We start from the raw sequence: 6160 nt of genomic DNA, 5'->3' as shown, positions 1-6160 counted from the left end.
CCGTTCATTTCGATACAGGCTTCAGTTTTTTTGTGCATATTATCGCACTAAAGACTATTGCATCTAATTCCAATTACCAGTTTCGTCCTTCGTAATAGTAACTCATGTTGAAATAATTCTGTACCTACTCTATAAAAGGGTACCTTACGTAATGTAAACTCAATCTTCACTTTTGTCCGACCCGCACAGATAAAATTACTCAGACATGCTATCTACTGTCCGTCCAAGTGGTTATGTCGCAGGATCGTAGAAAGAGGGGAAATCACGTGACAGTTAATTACTTAACGAGTCCCTTTTATTTAAGTTATTTTAAACAGCTGTATAATATTACGTAAACGTCCAATTCCTAACAGTAACTAATATTTTCAGAAAAGAGCTAAGACAGCCCAGCTTTTACAAAGGGGAGAGCAGAACCAGGTGGGGGAAACCGGGATGCGACGTAGGCAAACGGACAGTACCTGTGCGAAAATATGATTCAATATTCAAAGCTCTTTCGTCACTGGAAAACGCGGACATATATCTGGAACGTACTATACTCACTAACTCAGTGCTATTTACTATATGCGGCCTTGATTCTGTGTGGAGGACGGTTGAACTTCATTAGTGGAAGGGTTGGGAGTGAAGTACATTAAAAAACGCAGGTACAATAAAAATTCAAGTAAAAATAAAATGCTGTCCCTGTAGGACTGTACTGCTGTCGGAGATTCATTGGGATGTTCTCTAGCTCTGTTTCTGAAATGCAGTACTGTTTCGTTTACTTCTACATCAGGGCAGGTAGATAGATTTGTATGGCTTCCTACCTTGAAAATAGGTACTTGGTTGTCGACATCGAAATTCATTGTCTACTTTGTGCAGTTCTTCATATCTCTAAACATTTATTGGTTCCATCCCTGTTAACAGAGTGAAATGATATATAAACGTTTGAAACAGTAAAATGTGGCGTCCTCTCTTTGAGGTAATCGGTTGTGACATGTCTGATTGTATTTGAGGGAAAAGTGACGGAGGCTGGAAATCCAATACTGTCGCAGAAGGTTATGTTCTGTTACTATAATAATTAGCGTTAATTGTAAATAATATTAAAATAAATTCAATTTGTCATCTCGTTTTTCAATTCTAAATGAATTACCAGGTTATATCAAAATTAGTTCATGTTACATTACATCAAGGTCAGTGACATTATTGTTCCTCGGAAAAAATCAATACTTTCGCGTCTGCGCACATTTCACAATTTACGAGTTATAAACAAGGTCACTTCCGATCTTCTGTCAGATACAAATAAAATGAATATTTCTAAATAAATTCAAGTTAGAAATGTGGTCGAGCATAAAAAGTCGTATGAAACTTGCCTATAATGGTAATTACGACGCTAGTATGAAAATTTTGAAACTAACTTGCGCTCGTTTCATAAACAAACATACTCGCGTCTTAATTAGGCCTACTATCATTATAGGCTCGTTGCATAATGTACTATTATTTATTAAATTAATTTAATTATTTCATTTTGTTTATTTAATTAATCTATTTTATTTATTCAAAGTAATTAATTTATTTAAGACAGTTAATTAATGTATTAAATATATTTTATTATATAATCTCTATTTATTAATTTAATTAATTTATTTATTTCGCTTATTTATTTATCTGGTAGATTTTCTACCACTCCCATTCAAACAAAATTAACTATTGAGACCAATAAATATTACAATTTAACAATCTCAAATAGATGCAATAAAATTATTGTACAAGATAAAGTAATCAGTTGAACCTAAAGATATAAGTTACACAAAAAAGTAAATGATAGCATTCAGTGATGAACTATATTAAGCTTAGTAAATTGAATGATAGACAAACCAGCTAAAAGTATAAGTAGACTGTACTGTTTCGTTTACTTCTACATCAGCGCAGTTAGATAGATTTGTGTGGCTTCTTACCTTGAAAATAGTTACTTGGTTGTCGATATTGAAGTTCATTGTGTACTTTGTGCAGTTCTTCATATCTCTAAACATTTATTGGTTCCATTCCTGTTAACAGAGTGAAATGATATATATTTAAATTTAATACAGTGAATTGTGGCGTCCTCTCTTTGAAGAAATCGGTTGTGACATGTCCTGATTGTATTTGTAGCTAGAAGTAATAGGAATTTCCATGGAAACGGTGACAATTATTATCCGAATGCAAATTACAGATTGTTGGCAACACAGCCTGGACATCTGAATTTCTACAAGAGGGTAGTGAAATAGCAAAATGTAATTCGGATAATAAAGTATGCAATAAACTGGGCTAGACCAATTCAAAGGACAGTTTTAAAACGAAAAAAAAAAACCTTGTAAGAAAGTTTCGATACCTTGTTGAAGGAAATATACTTTGTACATATGAACTATAAAGATGGGAGAAATACAATAGGCCCCTAGGCTTCTGTGTTAAGATAATATAACTAACCTGACTCTTACTTCATTTGAATCTAATCTAATCTAATCTAATCTAATCTAATCTAATCTAATCTAATCTAATCTAATCTAATCTAATCTAATCTAATCCAATATGATAGTAATAATAATAATAACAATAATAATAATAATAAAATTGGAGATTTATTATTCGAAGAGGTGGAAAAATTCAAATATCTTGTATTCTTCATCTGACATAATTAGGAACATTAAATACAGACGGTTGAGATTGGCAGGACATATAGCACGTATGGGCGAATCCAGAAATGCATAAAGAGTGTTAGTTGGGAGACCTTAGGGAAAAAGACCTTTGGGAGCCGAGACGTAGATGGGAGGATAATATTGATCTGGATTTGAGGGAGGTAGGATATGATAATAGAGAGTGGATTAACCTTGCACAGGATAGGGACCGATGGCGGGCTTATGTATGGCGGCAGTGAACCTGCGGATTCGTTAAAAGCCATTTGTAAGTAATAATAATAATAATAATAATAATAATAATAATAATAATAATTTTAATTGTATTTATTTTCCTAATAATTGTACTAACAATGTATAATATTTACAGATACAACTTGAGCTTACCCTGGAAGAAAATGAAGAAAGCGACCTATAAAAAAAAATAAATAGTTAAATCCAACAAGTTTTTGTTCGTTTGTAGTTACGCGAAATTCTTGAATTAATGACGCATCCATCTCCGGAAGTGTTCCCTTCTGGTACAAGGTTCCCAGCGTCACACACCCACTTAAATAACGAGTTGTAGTAACATGGCTGTAGTAACAAGTGTGGACCTGAATTTTTAGCATCTGTTTTCATCAGAATTAGTATTTATTTTCAAAAAACTTAGTATCTTTTTTTCTGAAAATTAGTGTATATTTTTCTCAGAATTAGTATCTATTTTTCTCCAAATTATTATCTATTTTCATAAAAAATAACATATATTTGTTCTCAAAATGAGTATCTATTTTCATCAAAATGAGTATCTATTTTCATCAAAATTAGTATCTCTTTTTTCTCAAATTTAGGTTCTCTTTTTTCTCAAATTTAGTATTTTTTTTTTCTCAAATTTAGTATCTCTTTTTTCTCAAATTTAGTATCTCTTTTTTCTCATATTTAGTATCTCTTTTTTCTCAAATTTAGTATCTCTTTTTTCTCAAATTTAGTATCTCTTTTTTCTAAAATTTAGTATCTCTTTTTTCTCAAATTTAGTATCTCTTTTTTCTCAAATTTAGTATCTCTTTTTTCTCAAATTTAGTATCTCTTTTTTCTCAAATTTAGTATCTCTTTTTTCTCAAATTTAGTATCTATTTTCTCATCTGAAATGAATGACATTACTCCACTCTATATACATATATACACAGTGGAAATGAAATAACCCTGTAGATTTTCAGATTGAATAACTCATGTTCTATATAACAAAAATATTGGCCGATAGTTCTTAGCTTTCCCAGAGAAAAAAAATCTTAAAATGTTTAACATCCTCTTATTCGGGAACTATTGCGAGTAAGATCGAGATTTTTGTCCATATGGATAGAAAATCTAATAAAGAATCATTTATTCCTCTGGCGTATTTTTATAGCGTGGACGGTTTTCGTGTAAGTTTAATTAAGAAATACATTAATTTTAAGTCGCTGAACTATACGAACAAATTGCAACGTTGTAGTCGCAGGAGGAGAGGTTTACCTAGGAAGATAGGCCTGAGTTCGTTGACCTCGTACATCTCTATTACGAGAAGAAAGAGTGGCGGTGTTGCCAGACTTCTGGAACTTCCAAATTAATTTTCTAATTATCCGTGCATTTAATCACAAAACGTAATATAGGTGTTCCGTTCATTTCAGTATCCTATCGTCCCTTTCAATATGCAGGATTATTTCACTTCTACCGTATATATATATATATATATATATATATATATATATATATATATTAGTATATAGTAGTCTAATATATCATTATGTCAATTAAATATATTATGTTACGTTTAATTTAAAACTTTTTTGTTATTTTTTTCTATTTGCTTACGCATATCACGATATCACACATTAAAAGTAAAAGTAAATCCATGGCGCTATAGCCCTTTGCAGGACTAAGACCAACCAGCCGGCGGCTGGCCTCACGTCCACGTGCCGAAACAGAGGTGGACGATCATCCAACCGGAATATAGGTATGGTGTGGTTAGCACATTAATCCCCCCAGCCGTAACAGCTGGTTTGCGGAACCGGATTTCGGTACCTATCGTAGCTCCCCAAGTGCATCACGATGCTGGGTGGGCACCGGTCCCATACACTGGCCGAAATTTTGATGAGAAAATTTCTTCCCCCACTAGCACTCGAACCAGCGCGTATTCCGTAACGCGAGTCCTAGGCGGGATGCCTTATACCGTGACGCCACGGCGCGGGACATATCACACATTAGCATCACCAAAATATACACTAAGCATGGTCTGTACATTGCTCTCACACGAAGATTTGTGAACTGTCATCGAGTATTTTCGTGGTACTCATCAAAACCTCTCTCACTGTCCACATTAGATGTAGGAAACCTCACTACCAGCAAATAATACACACCAAATTCTCTGTGATCTATTCTGCCGAAAACATAGACCGCTGTCTATGCACCTCTTCGATATTTCTTTGAATGCTCTATAACACAATCTTTCTTCTATCAATTCTACTACTCGAGCTTATGCGGATCATGTTACTATAGTTACAGCTGATGCTACCATTGCCAAGAATTGTATACAACAATACACTCAACACTCGTAAGCTGAATAAAATGTAAGGAAAACGGACAACGTCGTACTTCCTAGTCCGCCGAGTTAGCTCTGCGGTAGCGCGTCTGCTTCAGACTAGTCGGCCCGGGTTAGTTTCCAAGCGGGTTCGGGACTAGCTTAAATGGCGGTGCACAACTTCTAATCACTAAATTGTGCACCAATATTCCTGGGTGAAATCCCAAATCTCTCCGCAGTGCATATGAAGAGAAGGCTTTTGTCACTGTTGATAGTGATGTTCCGTCGAACGGGGACGTTAAGCCTGGCGGCCCCCTTGGTGATATTCGATAGCAGTAGGCTACGTGCCGGCACCGAGTTTCCCCTTCTCTCTTCATCATCCTCACCCATTTCCTGCACTAAACTTACCCGAAGGCTTACACATACACTCACCTTAATACACGACATAACTCGGCACAAATACACATCTTGCATAGCGTGGCCCGCCGAAGTGGTGTGCATTTTTAACGTAGGTCACAATCCTGCCATCTATCCGAAGTATGCGGAATACGAATCACACGTATACACATACACATACACAGACACACACGCACACTCCCTCTCCCCCTCCCTCTCCCTCTCACCCTCCTCACCCTCTCCCCCTCTCCCTCCCTCACCCTCTCCCCACTCCTTACCCTCCCTCTCCTCCTCCCCCTTACCCTCCCTCCCTCTCCCTCCCTCTCCCTCTCAATATCCCACTCCTCCTCCCTCTCCATCTCCCTCTCCCCCTCCCTCTCCCTCTCCGTCTCCCTCTCGCACTCCCTCTCCCCCTCCCTTTCTCCCTCTCATCCCCTTACCCTCCCTCTCCCCCTCTCCCTTACCCTCCCTCTCACTCTCCCGCTCCCTCTCCATGTACCTCCCACTCTCGCCCTCCCTCTCCATCTCCCCCACCCTCTCCCTCCCCATCACCCCTCCCTCTCCCTTTCACTATCCCTCTCCTCCTCCC

Source organism: Periplaneta americana, chromosome 1 (genome assembly GCF_040183065.1).
Source record: "Periplaneta americana isolate PAMFEO1 chromosome 1, P.americana_PAMFEO1_priV1, whole genome shotgun sequence".
In the NCBI taxonomy this organism is placed as follows: Eukaryota; Metazoa; Arthropoda; class Insecta; order Blattodea; family Blattidae; genus Periplaneta; species Periplaneta americana.
This window is presented reverse-complemented; position numbering follows the sequence as displayed.